Source organism: Falco naumanni, chromosome 4, assembly GCF_017639655.2.
Source record: "Falco naumanni isolate bFalNau1 chromosome 4, bFalNau1.pat, whole genome shotgun sequence".
NCBI lineage: Eukaryota > Metazoa > Chordata > Aves > Falconiformes > Falconidae > Falco > Falco naumanni.
This window is the reverse complement of record NC_054057.1, coordinates 112,593,745-112,615,058: the sequence shown is the minus strand read 5'-3', so window position 1 is coordinate 112,615,058 and position 21,314 is coordinate 112,593,745. Positions and strand designations below refer to the sequence as shown.

General features: G+C 40.3%; 1 long non-coding RNA gene across 1 annotated transcript in view; it reads left to right on the top strand.

The window, feature by feature from the left end:
* LOC121087848 overlaps nt 1-21,314 on the top strand; it is a 38,716-nt gene that overhangs the window by 15,717 nt on the left and 1,685 nt on the right. Inside the window, exon 4 of the long non-coding RNA XR_005827762.1 lies at nt 3,074-3,281. This is a non-coding gene — a long non-coding RNA (uncharacterized LOC121087848). The remainder of the gene's footprint in view (nt 1-3,073; nt 3,282-21,314) is intronic.

Here is a 21,314-nt window from a genome sequence, read left to right as displayed (position 1 = left end):
AATGTAGAGCTCGCTACAGCTTTATGGCTAGAACTGCTAGGTCTCAGCTCCTGGTCAGCAGGGACAGGGGGTGATTTAAAAGTGGAAATGCAACTGAGACAAGAAGTGTGGGGGTGGCAGTCTCGGGGCCCCGAACCCGAAAGAGCGCTGGAACCAAATCCAGCTCTTCTGAGGTGCAGCCTGACCTGACGTAAGGCAAAAAACGCTGGAAGAGCTGCATAAAACCAGACATCAGAAGAATGGCTGAGCAGAACAAGAACCCATCTTGTTTGTGTTTATTATTTTTTTAACAGAAGGTTTTAAGTAAGAAAATCCCTTATTTGATAGTAAAATTATAGATATTATTTGCCCTTAACCTTCTGTTCAAAGTGCGCTGTGAAGGGCTAATACAGCGGCCAGTCTAAGTGTTTTGTGGAAGTTAGTCCAGCAACAAAGCAACTACTCACTGTTAAAATTAATGAGTAAGTGGAAGGGCTCTATGAGGAGGAAGGAAATAATTTGGCCTCAGTTTCATGTCTCTAGCCTGCAATTTCTAGAGATAGAGAAGACACCACATTTTCTGACTCAGAGCAGTTATCAGCTTCCAGGAAGACTGAAGGACTGCTTTTAAGGGCCCTACTAAAAAAAACGTTGGCTCTTGTAGGCCTAAATCCAAGGCTATTTGTATTTCCACCGTAACATTTTTTTGCAAACAGCATGTAGGAGAGTGTTGAGACTGTGCATGCTCAGTGAGAAATGGGAGCCCCATCCGTTAGGTGCCGGAGATGTACTCGAAGGGCACTCGGTTCCTGACCAGGAGAACAAACCAGTTTCCCTTTCCTCCGCCTGAGCCCACCCACCGACCTGGGCCTCTGCCTGGCCCCGGGCGGGTGAGGGGGCACACCCCGGGGCAGAACCGGCTTCAGGGGTGTCCCGGGGCCTGTGGAAGGAAAGAAAGCTTTGGTTCCTTCCTCCAGAACTACCATTTGATTGTTAAATAGGATTCTTTGGGCACTTCTTGTGGCATGTTATGTGTTGTTGCACTCTGTACGTGTAAATCTTCTGTGTCTTTTTTTAAAGAAAACGTGAATCTTACATGCGTTATCTGGATAAAGAAATCTGCCCAAATTCCATCATTGTTTAGAAGATGACATTGAGTATTCTTTGAGCTCTCATCGAAGAATATTATATAGTACAACTTCAGAAAGTTAATACCAACACAAGCTTCTGCTATAAGCTACTGTTTCCTTTTTGGACATTCCAGAAACAAGCTGATAACTTCTAGAATGTATTTTTTACTGATTCCCTGGTTTCCTGCATGGCACGTTCAGAATGTGAATGCATATAAAAATGTCACTTACCCGTGTTCCTGAGACACCACTGCTTACAAAGGAAGGATAGGAGTAGGGGAAGGGTATTGTAATTACGGGCTGACCTCTCACTTCTGGAGAGAATTAATTGCCTATTGCCCTGGTACATACTTGTCCCCCTTTGGGATTATTAAACCCAGGTGTCTTTGTGCCCTCTGAGCTCTCTGACCTTAGTGGGGTGCACACAGAGACACCGGTAAGATCAGCACGAAGAAGTACCAAAGCAGAAAGGGGAGAGCAGTGGTGATGAGTGCCCCGGGTGGCAGAGGCAGATCTCGGTTCTTCATCTCTTACGGGCTCCACGGACTTCGAACCTTTGTCACTCAGTGGCCGGGGAAGTGCTCTCGCCACGGGATTAGAAATTTACCAGTGGCTAGAAATAAATAAATCAAGATCTGGAGTAGCTGGAGAGAATGAATAAGAGGGAGAAAAAGTTTTGAAGTAGCAGGTATGCCATTCATGTAGGGTTTCCATTTCGCTTCCCTGGGCTGTTGATATTTGGTGCTGCCTTTATTGGATAAAATATATAACCACTTTTCCACCATCAGAGCTAATTAGTGTTCGTTCAGCCCTCGACTTACATAACTAACTGTTCCCAGTTCCAGCACTAGATCCACCAGTCCGCTGGGTACTCTTATTAGCATCTCTCCTTTTTGTAGATTAAAATCAGTAAATTATTTCTGCAGGAATTAAATTGTGGCAGCATTGTATATTACACAGTGGGGTATGGGGTTTTGCAGTTGCCTAAGAAAAAAATAATATATATATATATATAAAAATAAATATTTTACTGAAAATCTAATTGATACTGAGACATCAGAGTAGTTCTGTAAGCACTGGTATTAATAAAAATATAATCTTCCTATGCATTCACATCTCACTTGAGTGACCACAGTATCTAATATGTTGCAGGTTCAAAATACAATTTTTCTTTTCCATGTGGTGTTTATCTCTTTATCAGGAGTTGCTCCGCTGTTGCTGAGAAGCTGTGTACACCAGTGTATTCCCCTCTAACTGCCTATTTTGTGAATTCATAGGATGTAGATGAGTTCTTAAATCAACCAACAGGTTGTGGGTGAAACAAAATGAAAAGACAAGAGATAGGGTGCTGTTTCAAGCAAAATCTGTTCTCATGGTTCATTGTTTCAGTGGGGAAACAGGCTAAAAATGCCTGTTCATTATGTTTCCATAACTTGAGATTTGAACGGTGTTTGTGTTTGGGGGTTTTTTGTGTGTTTGTTGCTCTGTTTCAGTGAAAACACAGAAAGGCAATTTTATTGGTTTTAATGCTTAGGAAGCTCTGAACTTAGGACAAGTAAACCATGCCTAGTAGGAAACTACGTTTTTTTTCCTTTGCAAAACCTCCATTTGAAATTATGTTTTTCAAGCTTAAAATGTGGTTTTATCTTTGTAATGACATTGGTAATCATCTGACTTGTTTATCTCCTCTGGAAATTGTTTTATTATCTGAATGAATGTGAATATACAACACCAGCCAAGTTCCTAAGGTACAGATACAGAAAGGGGCTTTGGGTTTTTTTTGTTCATTAATGTAGCCTGCTGAGAGCTGTACAGCAAAATGGTTTGTTTACTCTGTGCAGTTTCTCAGAGTACAGACATGTGTGACGATTGGAGCTTAACAATTGTAATATTCTTTCATAAATTTCTTTATTTCAGAAGATGCATATTTTTTTATTTTTATTTATTATTTATTTTTCTTACAGTTACCATGAAAAATCAACTTCAAACCATTGAGGACCTGTAACCTTGCAAGTCCCTTGTTATGAAAATGCAGAAAGATGGCTTGGTACACGGGAGAAAATGCAAGTGGCACATAACTCACTTTTTGCACCCCGTATCAAGATACAGAAATCATGCGACAGATCACATTATATATAGCTTTTATCTGAAGAACCCCAGAGGGTTTGCTGGGTGAGATTTTCATTACTACTTCAAATGCAAACACCTGTAAGGTGAATTGGCGTTTATCAGCTCAGGGTCTTATATTAGGAGGACACCATGACCAATACATGACAAAACCATAAGTGAATTTAATGAGACAGAATGTAACCTTGCCTACCATTGCTTAAAGGAGAACCAAAACGCCAGAAAAATCTTCACTGGACTTACCAACTAACTGGCATTAGGGTGATCTTATGGTAAAAATTAAAGAATTCTGAGTAGACAGTTATTTTGAAATGTTCCACGTCAGACAAATCTCTTTCAAATCCATTTTAAAAACTGCAGCCTGAATTTTAGGAGTTTAAGAGCCTTCTAAAATAACAGTCTACAATTAGAATTCCAGCCATGTGCCATCAGATTTGAAGTGGCACGTTGTCTTCTGTCTGATAACATGCACTGATACCGTGCTAGCCCTGAGGAAATCCACTCTCTGTTAAATCTCCAAGGAAATAAAGAGAAAAGGGACTGCCTGGGTCAAGAGTCCAAGCCATTTCTATTATAAGCAATCATATCAGTATAAATCCCCTTGACAAATGGATTAGGCTTATTCTCCAAAAAGTAAGCTGTCCCTGAAACTCCTCTTGGAAGACTGTAACAGAATCTTATTCCAGCTTTCATTTTACTTCTACCAGTTTCTGTCCGTTGGTTTGTGATGCGGATGTTGGATGATTGTTTTCTTCTTTCCTCCTCATTTCTCTGAGTATTTGTTCTCCTAAATTACTTAGTAATTCCTTTCTTAGCCTTTGTGTAGGCAAGCCAACCTTTCTACTGCCCTTACAAAAGGCAAGTGTTTGGTTCCTCATGTGTCCATAGTGGTCCTGTTACCGAAATCTCGGAATGAAGAACTTTCTCATCACCTCACCACATCACCAATGTGATGTAGATAAGCAGACACTTCTTTAGTAACGGCTGGGTGCGTGAGTGAGTCCTCTCACGATCAAGGCACACCAAATTTCAAAATCATACACCATATATAGAAGTTATTCATGCATATTCATTAAGTATTCACGCATAAATATAGCGCTCCCCCAAATTCATTAACATACTTTCCTCCCATATCTGATTCTGCACAGTAAAGGTTAGAAAGGTCCAGAAATGGGTCTGGGGTACGATTTGGGTCGGTGGTGTATGACTCGGTGGTCGCGATCTCCCCCTGCCGGAATTACCTGCTACTAAAGTTCACGGTTTCTTGGCAGGTAACTACAAGTTGTTCCAGTCGACTCTCCCCAGTTCCCATTAATTCTATATTCTGACATTTCAATACGCTTTCTACATACAGAAGACTAGCCAAATACAAAGAAATCTGCAAAAATCCCAGATTTGTTACCTAAGTTTTAAACAAAGATTCTAGCCCATTCTTCTGGCCTCGGTACAGGGCTGTACAAAGGATTTCACAGCAGCTTTTGCTGTGCAACTACAAGTTTCATTAAAATATATTTCTTATTCCAAATGATTTTATAAAATCTAGTAAAGTCAATTAATTCTAACTTATTAGCAGATCTGTAACAGTCCCTCAAACCAGTACCGGTGCAGGAAGCTGCTGCAAAGCCAGAGTTCTGAAGGAGGTAACTGACCCCATGGCACTGGTAGTTCTCTGCATCCTCTTGGCCTTTCTCTTTAAATCCTGGCATTGCACTGCCGTGGTCATGACTATGTTACACAGGTGACTTGGCACCAGCTTTAGATCTACTAACAAAGGTGGTTTTTTTCCTCTGTCACTGGCAACAGGTAAGGCTAAGGCTTAGAGTAATCTTATTTTACTACTAGTAGCTATGCATTATTAAAATTTCATGTTTTGATTATTTTCTTAAACAAGATCATCCACAGATAAAATTCCTGTGTAAAACCTAGCCTCTGCATATGCTGACTACGCCTCCCTTATGCAGTCAGGAACTCCTGCAAGTGCTCTCCTACTTTTTGTACCAACACTATTAATTAAAATACTAAATAAAAATGGTCCCAAGTGCAAAGCTGAGGAACACCAGTAGCAGCCATCTTCATGCACAGCGTTTTCCCATTCAGAACAGCTTACTGTCAGGTTTTTAGCCATTTTTTTTTAAACTGGCTTATGTTTTTTTATACTGGTCTCCTCTCCATTTTCATAATTTCATTGTTTCTCAAATGATTCTAGGTTGTCTGTTTTACAAAGGCACAGACTGTGTGGCCATCAGGTCATAACATTCCGTAGACATAAATAACTTTCAAACTGCAAGCAAAGCCAAGTGCCTTAGAGATTTCTTACCTGAGGTTGCCTATGCCAACATGTTCGTAGGCCATCATAAAAACTAGGAAATATGATGTTTTCCATGCTTTTAATAGTTTTAGTGAAAACAGAGTAAGTTACTCAAAAGTGAAAAATGCAGTAACTGAATTTACTCAACTGAGACTGAAACAATGAAATAATTCCGGTGAATGTATCTACAAATTAATACACTAGTAATGAAGGCAAAGTGTAAACAATATTAGAATTTTCTAGTCTCATTTAATAAGACATGGTCTAACATGGAGGGAATGTAAGAAGCCAGATTTTAGTCAGGTACCCCATCCACTGCTCTAGTCAATTAAGTCTAATGTTTCAGCTGTTGGTAGGCATAAATTGTGAGTCCCTCAACATACGTATTTGTTCTGGTGTTAGACCCTCTCAAAGAGAAAGCGTTAACCCCCACTGCAAAGGTTGATTTGGATTGCCTTACGGCAACTTGGGGTTTCAATTTTTTGAAATTGATTGCTTTTGAAATAGGATTGCTTTTGTTATCTGGAATCAGGTGCTGGAAGCTTAGTTAAGTATAGTAAAGCATGTGTGATCTCATGTCCAAATAGACTAGTCAGCCTGGCCATGACTCGGGTATTTCACCTTCTTCTTCTGGATGGCTTATGAAGAGAAGAAAGGAATATATGTAGCATCCAAAATTGTTGGGTCATTCTAGATGCATTTTACCTTCATACTACCTCTGCATTTCGTAAGTGGCATTTGCTTCAGGAACTGTACTCATGACTGAAAGATCTACCAGAGCCCACCTGGTCTACTTCTCGGAGAGCCAAATCCTAAGGGTGAATCAGAAAAGATGTAATTCCAGAACTGTGAAGAAAGCTGTTGTTTCTGCTGGTAACGTTACAACATCAGACTTTTGACAGAGGTAGGGAGAAGAATGCCCGTGGTCAGTTGTCACAGCACTCTTCAAACTATGAAGCTGCAACAAGGTCTTTTACCAGCTCATACCAGCGTGCTCTTCATACAGTCCCTCTGCTGCCTTCTCCTCGTGTCATCCAGGGCATGTGCTCTCTCTCTCCTCTTGCTTCTTCTTCTTCTCTCTCCTTCTTCCTTGGCTGCTCTCACTTCATTGGCTCTCAACCACTTAACCAGCCACAGCTGCACCTTATCTACATCGGCCAACCCTGAAGCCAACCCACGGTGGTATATTATCAATGCTAATCAACCCAGCTTCATTCCGCTACAATCAGTAACCATCATTTCTTACGGTTTCTAATTTCTAATAATCTAATCAGCATATTCTTTCTGTGTGCATGTAGCTATTTCCGTGTGCTTTCCCTTTCTCTCTGTTAAGCAGTTCCCCAGGACCCCTTGCTAAATAAAAGTCTGGGAGCTACCACATCTTAATGCACAAACTCTTCTTATGTTTTATGCAGAAACTGTGTAAAGAATATGCAGAATAATTTATGTAAGAAGAAACTATGCATATGTGATTAAAGGTTTCAGAGGGCCAGCTTAAATCAAACTTCATGGCTCCCATCAGCTAAATCCTTTTTTCCATTGCTCGATTCCTGATCTTTGAATTTCTTGCTATGAATTACTGATTGCCCTAACGTTGCCACCTTTGTGACAGGACCGCGGACAAGATAATAGGCTTCTCAGCTATAATTACCCATCCTTTCTGTGAATATTCTGATGATTTACATTTTGTCTATCTATTAATCTATAATGCAATAATAAATTGATTACTATCACTACACAATAAAGAAGAGCAGTGACTTCAAAGAATCAGGCAGCTGGAGTAAGTCTGAAACTTGCATGCTTGAAGGACTTATTCTATCTTTAAGCACGGGCTGTCTGAACAAAATCTTTTTACCTGGGAGAAAAACGAGTCTGTGCTGCTCTCAGTATGTATGCAGTGCCTGTCAGCATTAATTGGAGCACTGAGTGAAATTCATGAAGAAAATAGGCCCTGAACTATTATTGTTTTCCCAAACAGCAGCACAGCAGGTTCTGCTTTTGTCGTGTATTTGTATTTGTGCCACAGTGGAACAAGCCCTGGAGCAAGCAAAGAGACCTGGAGATTTCCCACTTCCCTGGCAGCTTTTCTGACTAATTCAGCTGTGCTGGCAAGTGCTGCCAGGTAGCTGCGTGCTATTTTCAGAATAAAGCGTACCCGGCACCAGGCAAGAGGCGACAGTGGTGACATTCCCCGCTTTGTTTCACGGAGGCACATCTAACCCTTCTGCCACGAGTGATGGCCATTACGTGGCTGTGATACGACATCAAAGTTCCTTTTGAGTATTAGCGAAACATTGGCTTCTAGCTGCACGATTGATCTCCCCTTAAACTCTGACTCCAGGAGTCTAAAATGCAGATACCTGAAGGCCTTTGTAGTAAGTTCTTCCTGTTGTGTACAGGTGTCTGAGAACCCTGCTACCCGGGAGAACAGCCCTCTCGGTGTGTTAAGGGACAGGCCACTTTACTTGAAAGTTCTGTCTTCCTGGGGGTGTCGCCCCACCCCACCCCACTCGCCCCCGTCCACCTGAGCCCTGTCCCCCGAGTAGTTGTTCCCGACTGGGGCTTTCTCCACCCCACCAGCACCGGCTCTGCGCCGTCACTGACCAGGCAGACCGAACTTTCTTGTCCATGGGGTGATGTCCCAGTGAGGTGCCACCTTCACCTGGCTCTGCTGGCACCTTCCCACCCCTTCTCACGATGGGCGGCTGGGACTTCCCTCCTCTCACAGGACTCCAGAGGAACTCTTCCTTCATGCTCTCTCCCAGCTTGAACTTGATTAGATTTTAATCTCAGTGTGAAGGAAGTACACTAATAATGTAAAGAAAGAGTAAAGAACCTGCAGGATTTTTTTGTTTGGTTTTGCTTAAGGCATGGAGAAAACAGAAAAGGCATCTTTCAATGAGAAATTAATTTATTCCGTAAAAAATCCATAAAAATATTCCTGCAGAAAAGTGCAATAAAGAGGCAAATTTTTATGGTTAAGGTTACTGGAATAACTTGAGTGACCAGTTTCTTGAGTTCTGTTCTATGCAGGTTTTTTATGCATCAAAAATTACTGCAACTCCAGCTTAAGGCTGCTTTGGCTATGCGACCATTCCTTTACGTTTGCTCTGGAGCCTTTATATTCTTCCAAAACTAACAGGAGGGGGTTTTAGCTTATTTCCTTGGAGCTCACTGAAGGCCAGTTTTCTTGTCCTTTTTTCTCCAGTTCTCTTAAGACTGCTCACTAAATGTGTGCCAAGGCGGGCATTGTTTTCTTTTAAGCAGAGAGAAGCCTGTGGGGTCTGTCTTCTGAAAGCTTCCCAGATAAGATGAAGTTAGAAAGTGGATGGACTTAGAATGGGAATTTCAGTAGCAGCACGGTCATTGCCTAGCACTGAAAGTTTGATGAAAATTACGTCAGTTGCTTTTCAAAAGTTGCCAGAACTTATTTTTTATGTTAGCAAAAATAATGGATTTTCCCTGCTCTAGCTTTGTTGTTTCAAACCAGCTAAACCATCTGTCTATAAGGGAGGAAAACAAATTACCCTGCAGGTGATGTTCAGCACCAAAATGTTCAGGCTAAATGCATAAAGTTTGGCAAAATTATTAACGAATTGAAAACTGAGTCTCCTGATGTCAAGTGTCAGAACAGCTTTAGTGAATAATATTAGTTCTGCTTTTGCACATTGATAGCAGAATCCTCAGTGAGTCCTAGAAGGAAATAGAGTCTGTTTAATGTCTGTGAAAGTGAAACCTGAAGTTTAGTTCTTGTACTGTTTAAATGTCTCCTTGTGTTAGTGTTGCACTGCTCAGCATAGAAGTCTGAATGGATTTCCTCAGCTAACAAAGTAAAACAGTGTGTAATATCCCACAGCTCCGGAAGCACCATTGCCAGCTCTGCTGCTATGAGAAGATGGTAACTTACAGGAATAACTATAATTAAGTCAAATTTGAAATAAAAGCTGTGGAAAATACATTGCTTTTCTGGAGGTGAAAATATACCAGCAATATTGATCTTAGTACCTTATGATGTTCTTGCTGAATTCAGATCTGGCTGCACAAAAGATAAAAATGAAGAGCTGTCTGCCTACTGCATGGTTTGGCAGCCTTTTAGAGGCAGGGGTATTGCTTTGTGTTTCTCCAACCAGTTCCTCTCCCTCTTTCTGGTTAGAAAAAGGTGCAAAAGGAGAGGCTTCTGGGTTTCTGGCTGTTTGCTTTGCTAAGAGAAGTTTTGGATTTGTTTGTTTTGAATAAAAAGCTGTTCCCTGAGGCTAGGGCATAAAAGAGGTTTGACAGCGAAAGAGCTTGCTACTTATAGTGGGCAATTCTTCTTTACAAACATAATTCTTTTGAAAGGTATGTAGGACACTGTCCCTCTCTCTCCCCAGAATTCTTGCTTTCTCTTTTTCTCTTTAGGAACAAGAGCACTTTCATTCTTACCTGGCAAGAGTGAAGGTTAGACTCAGTGCAACCATGTTGACTGTATCAAAAAGTGATGAAACCTTAAAGGTAGCTGTATATGAAGATTCTTGTCTACTAGAGGAAAATATATAATTATAAACCAAACACATCCCTAAATGTTATTCTCAGATTTCATTTACAAGCTTTGGGCAGAATTTTACAAGAAGAATTAATCCTCCTCAGCTAAAGACAAACCTAAAACTTACTTTCAGGACAGAAGCTGTAACTGAAGGTGATTAAGCATGCTCTAATTCATTAGAGTTTACAAGCCAACAGCAAAATTTGTATATATATCCTACAAATCCATATGGTGATATGCAAGCATTTCTCTCCAGTAGTATGTGTTTAGAAAATGTCTATCTGTGCCAGTGCTTTAAGCAGTTTCAGAGTAAGCCTTTGACTAGTGTCACAAAGATCTTATGTTCTCTGCTAAAACACTCCGAGGGCAGCTGCAGCACCGGAGCTGTGTCTGTGTGCCGTGCTCTGGGAGGTCTTTCCTAGGGCAGAGGCCAGGTTTGTTTGTTAGGCAGACGTATCAGTGTTTCTTGCAATTGTTTGCAGTGGGAGTCTCATTTATTTATTTCAGCAGCCAGAGCAGCTTTGTCAGCCTCTCTGGTTATGAATCCAGATCATGATAGCTTTATGGCTGGTTGGATGTTGTGCCTTTGCAGTTTTGAACCTGCTGCTTCTGCCACTTAATATGAAATTGGAAGCTAGGACAACACAGAATCGGTAACGGCAGTTCAGTGCTGAAAGGAATGCACAAATGCAAATATTTTCTCTGTAGCCCTTTTGCCATATTCTGGTGAATCTCTAAGCTCTTGTAGCTCTTTTAGCAGTGGCAGAAATTTATCTTCACATACCTGCTGTAGTTGTGTAATACTCTAAACTGCATAGCATTTCCTTGGTTATCATTTTCATGTTTCTGCTTGAATTTTGCATGTAAGCGTTTTCTGTTAGGATTAGAAACCCTGAAACTCACCCCTCCCCCCCCCCCCATTACTAGGGTAAGATTGTGTGTAATATCTTTCACAGTTCTGGCTACCAAACTGTCGTCATCTACTTCAGTCGTGTTTGTGTCTGAGGACATGCTGCTGGCACCATTTTGTTTTATCTCTGCTAGGAGACTGCCTCTTCTCCTTCTGTTCTTCTGCTGATCTAAGTCCCAGATTTTTCCTTAACAGGAAAGCGCATGTTATGTTTCTGTCATTGCAATTTCTCATTTTAGTTGAATAATCCTTTTTTTAACTTTCCAATCCATCACGATAAGGTAACATAACAAGACTCTGGTGTGAATACAGTTGAGCATGATCTGTGTTTCATCGTGGTTTGTGAGAACGTCTGCAGCCACAGAAACCCACTGGCTGCCTGATTCCAAGTGGGCCACTTCTAAGGGTATGGGAAAGACGGCGCTTGGATCTGGGGCCAGGAGTGCTGGGGGCTGATACTGGTTGTATTTTTGTTCTATTTTTATTTTTGTCCCAGAAGCTGGACAAATTGCTGGGGATGATAGTAGGTATGGCGTACAGGAAGATTTCAAGTACAGGCAAGTGGCTGTACTTAGCAGATGATAGTGCCAGCTATAAGATATTTGTCTATATTTAAATTCCCTTTATGAACAGACTGGTTTGTATTCAAAACTGTTTTCACATTACACAAAAATGGCAGGAGGAGAAATATTACTTTGAGAAAAATTCAGTAATGTCTGGTGAAATACGTAAGTTTCATCTGTTTCTTCAATATGGATTAATTATTTTCCATGTGTGATTTCCAGAAGTTTTCTCCAGTAGTCTCGAGTAAATAAATTATGTAGTTTTCTAACAGTTCTAAAATTCCAGTCTTCCATTTTTATTCTCTCAATTGCTGCAGTTCTGCAATGAAACAGACTGTTATCCCACATATGCCACATGAAGTCTTCAGTAAGTCTTTAATATTCTGCACAGCAAGGGAAATTTGGATGTTTGTGTCTTTTTTTGTTGGGTTTTTTTTTCTTTTTTTGGTTGGGGATGGGATTCTTTGATAAGTGTCTTGGACCTAGGTGAGCTTAATGTAATTTCAGGCTCAATGTAACGAGACTTATCTTGTACTGTGGAATATGCAGATAAATTATAGCTTTGAAGATACTGTTGTCTGATAGAAGAAAATTTATCTACTGAATGTATTAGGCCAGATCCTCTGCTGGTAATTATTTGGGTGGAGCTAAACTAATTTACACCAAAAATGTATGTGTTGCTGCTGTCTGAAGGAAACTGATGAGCTGGAAATGTGCTGACTGAGACCTTGATAGAACAAGAATTGGATATGCTGGAGAAGCCTTGTTCAGAAATGCGATGATGTTGTTTTTACATATTTCCATATGGAAAGGATCTTTCAGGGCAGGAGAATCAAGATGTGTGAATAACAACTTAAGTGATTAAAGGAAAGTGTCCCACAAAATGGCCCTGTCATGCTGTATATACAGTTAAAAAAAAAACTCCATTGGGAATAATTGCAATTAATAGCAAAGTGGCCTTTATTTTCTTTTTCTTTTTTTTTTTTTTTTTTTCAAAAAGAAGGACAATTATAGTTGGGTTTTTTCCATTCCTTTATGCCTTACTGAATGTTTTCTTGTTTCATGGCAAATATGCATGGACTATGACTTTAAAAAAGTATATTCATCAAGAAAAAAAAAACCAACAGGGAAATGCATGCAAGAGGATGGTGATTGTGAAATGTTCGGTTCTTTCTCAACAAAACCATGGGATGAGGAAGGAATAGAAAGAACCAACATGCTTATACTTCGAAACTTTCCAGGGCTGAAGACCTTGCATCCTTGTTTACATACTGTTTTCAAACCTGGAGTTTCGTGAAATTTCTTGGATCAAAACCCTTGTCATATGCACGTCACATTCGGCTGTGGTGCCCCTTGGGAATGGTGTTCTTTTGAAGTTTGCACAGCCCTGCTGTAAACTGGGCCATCTGCCAATGAACAGTGTTTGCGCCGGTCTTCAAAGATTGACTTTGGGATCTCTAACTCTCTTAAATCTCTATGACTTCATGCACCAAGACATTCAGCTCCTTCTCACAGTACAGCTACTACTCCAGGGCCCACGGAGGAACCCTCTCAGAAACAGACCTGAGCTGTGTTGGTGCTCCTGCGCTGGCGCACATCGTACTTGCACGTACGCGGGAGCTCCAGCAAGTGGGAAGGACCCGTCTCTTGGGGCTCTGATCGCTCAGGGCACAGTGCAGCTCTAGTGCAAAGGGCATGAAGTGATTATGGTTTTAGAGGAGTTTCTAGATGTAAAGAAACAGCTATCAGCGATTTTTCCTAAGCTTATTTTTATATATTATATTATATTTAACAAATAAACATGATGTGTGCAGAACATGGTTACCTGGGGAAATTTAAGGAGTTTTAATCCTCAGCATGGAAATCAATGCATTAGTACATCGCCAGGGGAAGATGATGGACCTTTTGTTTCCAAAGGCTGCACATAGCTCAGGCTTTCTGGCAATGTCCCTGGGATTATATTAATTTCTTCCAAAGCCGCAAATTGATTAAATTAGATCGGTGAAAGGCCACTAATGACATGTTTTAGTTTTCTTTTTATTGCAGCAGCATGTTCATCCTGCATTTGGAATTTGAATCACACGGTAGCTGGCTGCTCGAAGAAGCAATCGGTCAGGGTCTAGACATACACAATACAGGGAAGCTTCTGACCACAGCTATTAAAAGAGAAAACAAAGCAGGGAAGTCCTACAACCCTGCCTATACACACGTTTATACTGATGGAGTAAGACTGCTCTGTTTCAGTCATTTTTTATAGTTATGTGGAATTTTAATGATGTTCTCTAGGTATAGTGCTGAAACATCTCTTCCAAAAAATTCCTCTGTTTACTTCTGAAAGTTTCAAAACCATGCTGCATGTGTGTCACCAGACTCTGGGTTTGTGCAGACTGAAGTGTGAATACCCACTGATGAAACCATAGGTTATTATTTTTTTTATTCCCCCATATACACATACAGATGCGCACAGGAGATGGATTGCTCTGTCTCACTGGGACAGTATGGGGACTACTGTCACAAGCTTTCAGAGGGATCTCATCTTTTTTTATCCCTTAAATTCTCTTCAGCTGAGGCTTATATCATAATAGGTCCTTTTGTTCCCTTCTCACCCTCTCTGTTTCCTGAGCTATGGTGAGGCTTTTTTGACACCTCAGAGCAACTCTCCATATCTTGCGTCCTGTCCTTTCCTGCTGTCCCTCTGTCACCACTCTGCTTCTAATTGTAGGTCTGGATTGGGATCTTTTTCTTCTGGAAAGCCGTAGCAAGTACTGTGGCTCAAATGCATTTCTTCCTTACAGTACCCTTCATCCACTTCCATCACTATCCCAAGCCCTTTTCACTTTTCTTTCTATTCATACTTCAATGAACCCTTATACACAATGGAATCGATGTGGTATTTTCCACCACTATATGTGGTTGTTTACATAAGACAGCACTACCTCGAGCTTATGTCTGAATATTTTTTTAGATTGTAAGTGCCTTGGGGTAGGAACTGTTGCTGCACGTGTGTGTGTGTGCATGTATTGTGCCTGGAACAGCAACTCCTCTCCTGTCTGTTGAGAGCCAAAGGGAGCCGAAGTATACACCATCTACTTAGTATATTTTTTTAAGTATTTCAGATATGCTGACTTGAATTAATAACAAAATATTTAAACAGTTACACGTTCATACAATTCCCTTGACTTTAAACGAGATTTAGGAATTAATTAAAGTTGCACCTTAAAAGTCTTTTTATCTCTAAAACTTTTTTAATCAGGCTGAACTCAGTATTGTACCTAAATCAGTGTAATTTACATTTTCTTCTACCCATCTACATACAAACCACAATTATTTAGGTTCCCATTTAGATACTCCCCAAAATGTGATTCACATCTCATTTATACACTACTATTGCCATTTAAGTAAATTAATTCCTACAACAGCCTCTGGTAACAGAACAGATATGCCTCAATTCTGACACAGTCTTTACTGATTTGATTAGTTTTGCGTAGTCACAGACCAGGTTTTCTGAAAAGCTTGTTTGCTATGCAAGCACTATAAATGCTTATTTCTCTAAGCATTCAGCACAGTGGATATTCAGCAGAGTAGCTAAGCGTTTTGGAAAACTTGGCCATAGTTGCTGGTGCTGAGCCATACAGTCTGTCTCAGAAAATTCTAGGGTTTTATTTTCTCAATTTCTCCCAAAGTTGAGGAATGAGGAATCCCTTTGAAATATGTAGCTAGACTCTAGACAGCTCAGAAGTGAAGCGAATCTTTCTGAAAATCTCTGTTGGGGGGTGTCTTGCCAATGTGGATTGCAAGCAGTGGCAAAGCTAGAATTGGAACAATGAGAAAAATAGAAATCAATTTTTAAGCAAATTCTGAGGTTAAATTACAAAAATTAGGCTTATTTTAAGCTGTTAAGGTTAAATATCAGGTTGTTTTGCTAGTCAGCTACATACTTGTGCATGTATTTTGAAATGCAGTTATACAAGTTCAGTATTATTTTTTTATATATATATGTATATATTTAACATCAGTTTTCACAGCAGGAGTAAAATTGAGAGAGCAGAACTAGAGTGTCTGAAAATCACCTTCTCATAGGAACTTCTGGCTGAAATGTCTCCTGTTACTAGCTAGTCTGGAAACACAGAGTCATCCTTCAATAGACTGCGCTTCCTTTTAGCCGTGTGAATGAGCGTCCCTGTAGTAGTAGAGCTGCGTTTTTTTTACTTGAGGAATTCCTTTCTATCTGTTCCTTCCTATGAGGTTCTTGAAGGCCATTTTTCATATAAATCAGCTTTGCTCTGTCAAGCAGCAGAGTCACAGGAAACCAAGGCTCCAGAAATCCTGTAGGGTCCTCCCACTCAATATTGCCTGGCAAGCCAATTAGCTTGATATTTTTATCTCTAACTTGATTTGGAATTAATGGTAAATTACTGTTTTACCATTCTGTTTTCCATGATAAATGCCCTACTCAATTATTATTAGATCTGCTCCTAGGACAGCTGAATGTTTTATCTATGTCCTGCCTTTGTGGCTCCGCAATCTAAGGAGGATGCAGAAGGAACCTCTCACCCTACTTCACTGATTCCTCATCCTGGCCCAGAGAAGGGGCGTGCACTCGCTCTTCGAGGCAGCGCAGGATTTTCTAGCACACCCTTCACTGTGGGGACAGTACTTTTCTGTACGAAGGTTCATGTCAGTCATTTAATATCTGTCAAGTTGCCTTCAAAGCAAAGCCTAATTCTCCACACTAAATTAACAATGTTGGAGCTGGTTCATGTTTTACTCCAACTCAGTGTTCTCTGCTTTTTATTTGATTTTATTATTTTTTTGATCTTAGGGTCTACCATGAGATAACATTTATTTTGAAGCCTGGGTGCGGTTTTTACCACGGAGTACATCTACCTCTGGTGTGGTTTTGAAGTAAATCTCTCCATCGTTCCCATTTACTGCGCTTTGTCTCACATCACCGAGTGGTGTCAGAGCACCCAAGCTGGGTTCCTTCTGGTTAAAGCTAGGCTAGAAGACGCGCTCGGGGAACACCCCTGAATGCCCCTTAGGCAGCTGGAGAACACTCGTTCCTGGGTCCACACCAGAGGTTACCCAGTGACGTGTGTTATAGATGCCGGGTTCTCAGCACCGAGCACGCGGGTGTTCTGTCTCGCTTCCCAGGCTGGGAGCGCTGGGGTGACAGTGTGCATGTGAATCTGGGACAGAAAGTAGTGCTGTGGTCTGAGAAGGCTCTTGTTTGCCCCAGTTTTGGGAAGTTCATTGGAGACAGAGAAGTAGGATCAGAGAAGTAAATAGCTAAATAGCTCTGCTCGTTACTGTCTGTCCTCCTCTCCATTTCTGTTCCTGCTCCATGCTCAGGGAACTGAAGATCTTGCCAGCTGTTTTGGTTACATCTCCTAAGCAGGCATGCTCCTCTTACTGTCGTAAATAAATTACCTGGATCCCAAGAGTGTGTTGTACAGGCCACCGACAGGAGAAGCAGAAGAACAGTTTGCAGTCTGACTTTTTAGCGTGTGCCTAAGTAACAGCACCCGTCTAGCTACAGCTGGCAGAACCATTAGAGTCACGCTCAGCTGGAAAGACCTCTGAGGAAGGATGGAATGCGTGGGCAATCAGAAGTATTTCCCAAGTCTGCTGCTTCCCTACAAATCTTAGCTACCTTGCTCCATATAACTGCTGAAACAAAATGCAAGGTTCAGCTATCCAGATTTAATCATCTGCATCTGAGGTTTTCATGTAACTCCAGCGCGGTCGCTCAAGCAAGCAATCCTCTTCCACAGGCAGTTGAGTTCATGGATTCACGTACCGGAAAGTCTTACATAAAAGTGAACTGTGTGCTCCAAATCACTGAGATGATGCTGTTTCCATTAGCGCTTTAATCAAGGCCTTTGCTACAGTAAATGTTTCGCACTGTAAGTAATTGGTAAAGACTGCTGACCTGCTAACACTGTGGTAGTTCAGCCTAATCTGAAAAAAGTCCCTTAAAACATTTCCTGCATTACCTGACCCAATGAATCATCAAAAAAGCAAAGCATAATCTGAACGTTGGCTGCAGCAAGTGGAAATAAGCCTGGATTGTTTCAGAAGGGCATCAGCAAAAAAGGCTGCTTGAGTGGGGTGTTTTCCATGCTGTCCCATGCGAGCTGCCACATGTAGACCCCCCCAGCCTGCTTGTGAGTATCCCTTTGGCAACAGGAACCAGTCTGCAGGTGTGAAAATACTGTGACTGCTTTTAGCATCACAAAGAAAGTGTTTTTATTGGGAACTGTGCACAAAATCATGGTTTTATTGGAAATTCATTCTATACCTTCTGAACATGTGCGTTTTAGCCACTTGACAAGTGATTTGAGGATTGTGTGATTCAAAAGCAGTGCATGGTTAGGAAAGCTGTTAGAGATTATACAGCATTAAGAAGTTCTTTTCCTTTTCTCTGAGCAAAGAGAAGCTTGAGGACACTATGGAAGGCTGGTCAGCTTAGCAAAGAGCAGGTGAGTGTGCAGGCCGGAGCAGAAGCTAGTGGGTTGTTTTGCAATTTAATTTGCTTGGAAGTGCGTCTTGGGCTGCGAGTCCTTGGGTGCTACCCCTGCCCAGCACTCTGCTGTGACAGGGATACAGCAATGTGGCTACAAACAGTGTATCAGGGGTGTGAGGGCCCCCTCAGCCTCACACCCCTCGGCGTGGGAATCAAAACTGAGGGCTGATGATAGAGAGGAAAGAGCAAATGTATGGGCAGCCAGATACCAAAGCAAATGAAAGTAACAGTTAAGTAGATATCATTAGAGTTGCATTTTTTTAAAAACTGCTAATATCTGTGAATTTCACTAGTCAGTATTGACCATTTTACTGACACCTTGCTCATTAAGCCATCATTCCCAGGATTTATTCAGTCATTCCAAATCTCTGAGCAGATTCAGTCAGATGCATTTCTTAAACGGACGGATAAACCTGTAGTTCTGTCTTTCATACCCATGTAGATGGTGCTGCCCACTGAGACCAAGCATAGTCTGTCAACACGCCAGTAGGAGCTGTCATGTTTGTGGCATCTTCTTGTTTGTTAAGTCTCAAAGGAAATTTTGAACTACAAAAATAAGAAAATTCACAAGATCCTAACAACAAAAACGTTTTTTTCCTGGCTGTGAAAATTCCAAAGAAGCCATGTTTTGTGGTGATCTTTTTTATCTTTAGATTGTTTCAGTCAATATATAATCAGGCTTCTATCCTTTGCCTCATGCACATGTGAAATTCTCTATGGAAAGGAATACAAAAATTTATTTAATCTTTAGAAAGGTTTGTTTCCATAAAATAGACATCATAAACCCCCACAGGTAGCGTCTAGTGCTGTAATTTTAAAATAAGACCTGTATGTGCTACTAGATTCATATAAATATATTCTAATTTTGAATAATGAAAGTTAATTTGAGTTAGGATCACCTACTTAATAAGTCATTCTATAGAAAATGGTAGCAATAACCTACCTTGAAATACATGAGTTCAAGAATTTCCCCTAAGAATTTCCTCAAGAGTGTCCTTTTTGGTTCTGCTAATGAATGTTTCTTCCAGTGACAGCCAACCTAGAGTAAAAAGTTGAAGCAACAAAGAATCTTTTACTTCTTCTCATAAGTTGTACCAATTTCCTCCCATGATTAAAAATCTGCACCTATTCCAGTCTGCACAGGCCACCAGCATCGAGCCTGTTCATCTGGCAATGCCTTTGTCTCCTAGATTTAAAGAGCTGTGGAGAAAACCCCTTGTGTATATGCTTATAGACACTGATCATATCATATCTTACACTTCTCTTTGATAGAGATAAAGAGATTAATCTCTTTAAATTTCTGTATTAGGAAGATAGTTTTTTTAAAAGACCTCAAATTATTATCTTGGCTGTTTTTTCCTGAACCTTTTCTGTTTTCCTTTTGGGGATGGGTGGATATCAGAAGTTGGCACAGTATGTTACAGTATGAAAGGAAGGTAAAATTTTGTGGTAAGATTAGATTCATGCAAATTAGTTAGAAATAATTGTTTCCCTTTTCATCTAAATCCATCCAAGCTCCCTGTTGCTCTCACTGAGACTTGAAACAGTATGCGGTTTGTTATGATTATGATTAGTTATATAGCTGATTAGGGTCTGATTGCTTCATTCCAGTTGTTTGGCCTGAGCTACTGCTAGTAACAGTAGTAAAATCTTCAGTGTGTTTTATTAATCTTTAATAGATCTGCAATGCCTAGGGCGTACAGCAATGGTATTTTAGGAATGACAATTACCATTGTATTTTTCAATATTGTAATACTTCTGTCCCAAAAGCATTTTAGATAACACATTTATATGGCACGAAGTGGGAAGCCTCCTATGATTCATGTTCATTGTAAATAAAAAAAAAAATATTAATCTTTCAGCAAGTAATCCTAGAGAAATTAGGCATCTGTGGATTGTGAAGATCTGAATTAGTGAAAGTAATTTCTGGAAGTATATCAGAAGAGTATCAGTTTCAAAATGCAAAGTTCCATGTGTAGGACTCATCACTGTTTTATAGGTTGCTTGAGTAAATTATATGGCCTTGGTTGGCCTCTGAATCAAATATTTCCTAGGCTGCAATCCCCATAAACATGTATTTAGAGTAAAATGTAAAAATGTGACTTCGTAACTTCAAATAGTTCAACCTGTCTGTTGTAAGCAGCTAACTTACTATGTACTTCTTGCAGTTCACTGTATTTTTATAGGATCACTTCTAGTGGAATATTTGTAATATGAAAAGTTCACAACTGCGCTTGGCTGTGATCAGTAAATGGTATATTGGCTTCACAATTATTTTGTAATATTGTGCTAAATTTCTCCTGAAGTGTCTGTAAGAAGTTATTCTTCGCATCAGTCATTGTTCTGTGTTTGGGAAGGACAAGCTGGTTTCCATACAGACTGCTTAGTTACACCTTGGGTACATGTTTTGGCTCCTGAACCTAATCTCTATCTGGTTACAGCAGCAAAAAGCCAGGCAGGTTGATGCTTCTTGTCTGGTTTTATCGTGGTTACATGATATGTAACTTTTCCTACCTCCAAAAGAAAATGGTGATGTGTTTTTAATCAACAAATGTGGGGGAATGCTCTGAATAAAATAGTTGTTTTATTACAATAGCAATCTAATACAAGATAAAGCTTTTTAATGTGTAACAAGGTCTTTCTAATGAACATTGGACTGGCAATGATCTCCTAACAGCAACTGTGTCTTCTCATTGTTTTTCTTGGCTAGGCAAACAAAGTCTTTTCTCTTCATCTCTTATGTGATATATCTTCCATTTCCTTAATTGTTCTAATAGCCTTTCTGTGTATTCACATTCATCTTGCTGGAAGAGGGGTGATATTAATACATAAAGTACTCCCAGGTTTTTACTTACAGTTTTTACCAAGGCTTAGTCGAGTGGTCTGTTTTCAATGAAGAGATTTGTCCTGTTTCATCCTAGTATCATGCTTGCTTTTTTCCCCCTTGGTTGCACCACAGATCGGGCTGGTAGCCACCCTGTGATTGGCCACGCACAAACTTTTTCCCTCCTTGGTCACTTTCAACCAGTGAATCTTAAGTTTATAGCAGACGTAATTTCTGAGCGCATGTTTTTCCATTTTGTGCTATTAATATTTATCCCATACAGATTGCTCTGGCACTAAAATTATCCATTTCTGCCCAAAATACTCAGATCTTCTACTGATCTTCCACATTGTACTGCAGTCAGTTTATATTAATATACTTTCTAGGTTTTGTGGAAATGCTGTTAACATAAATTCTATGTGAAA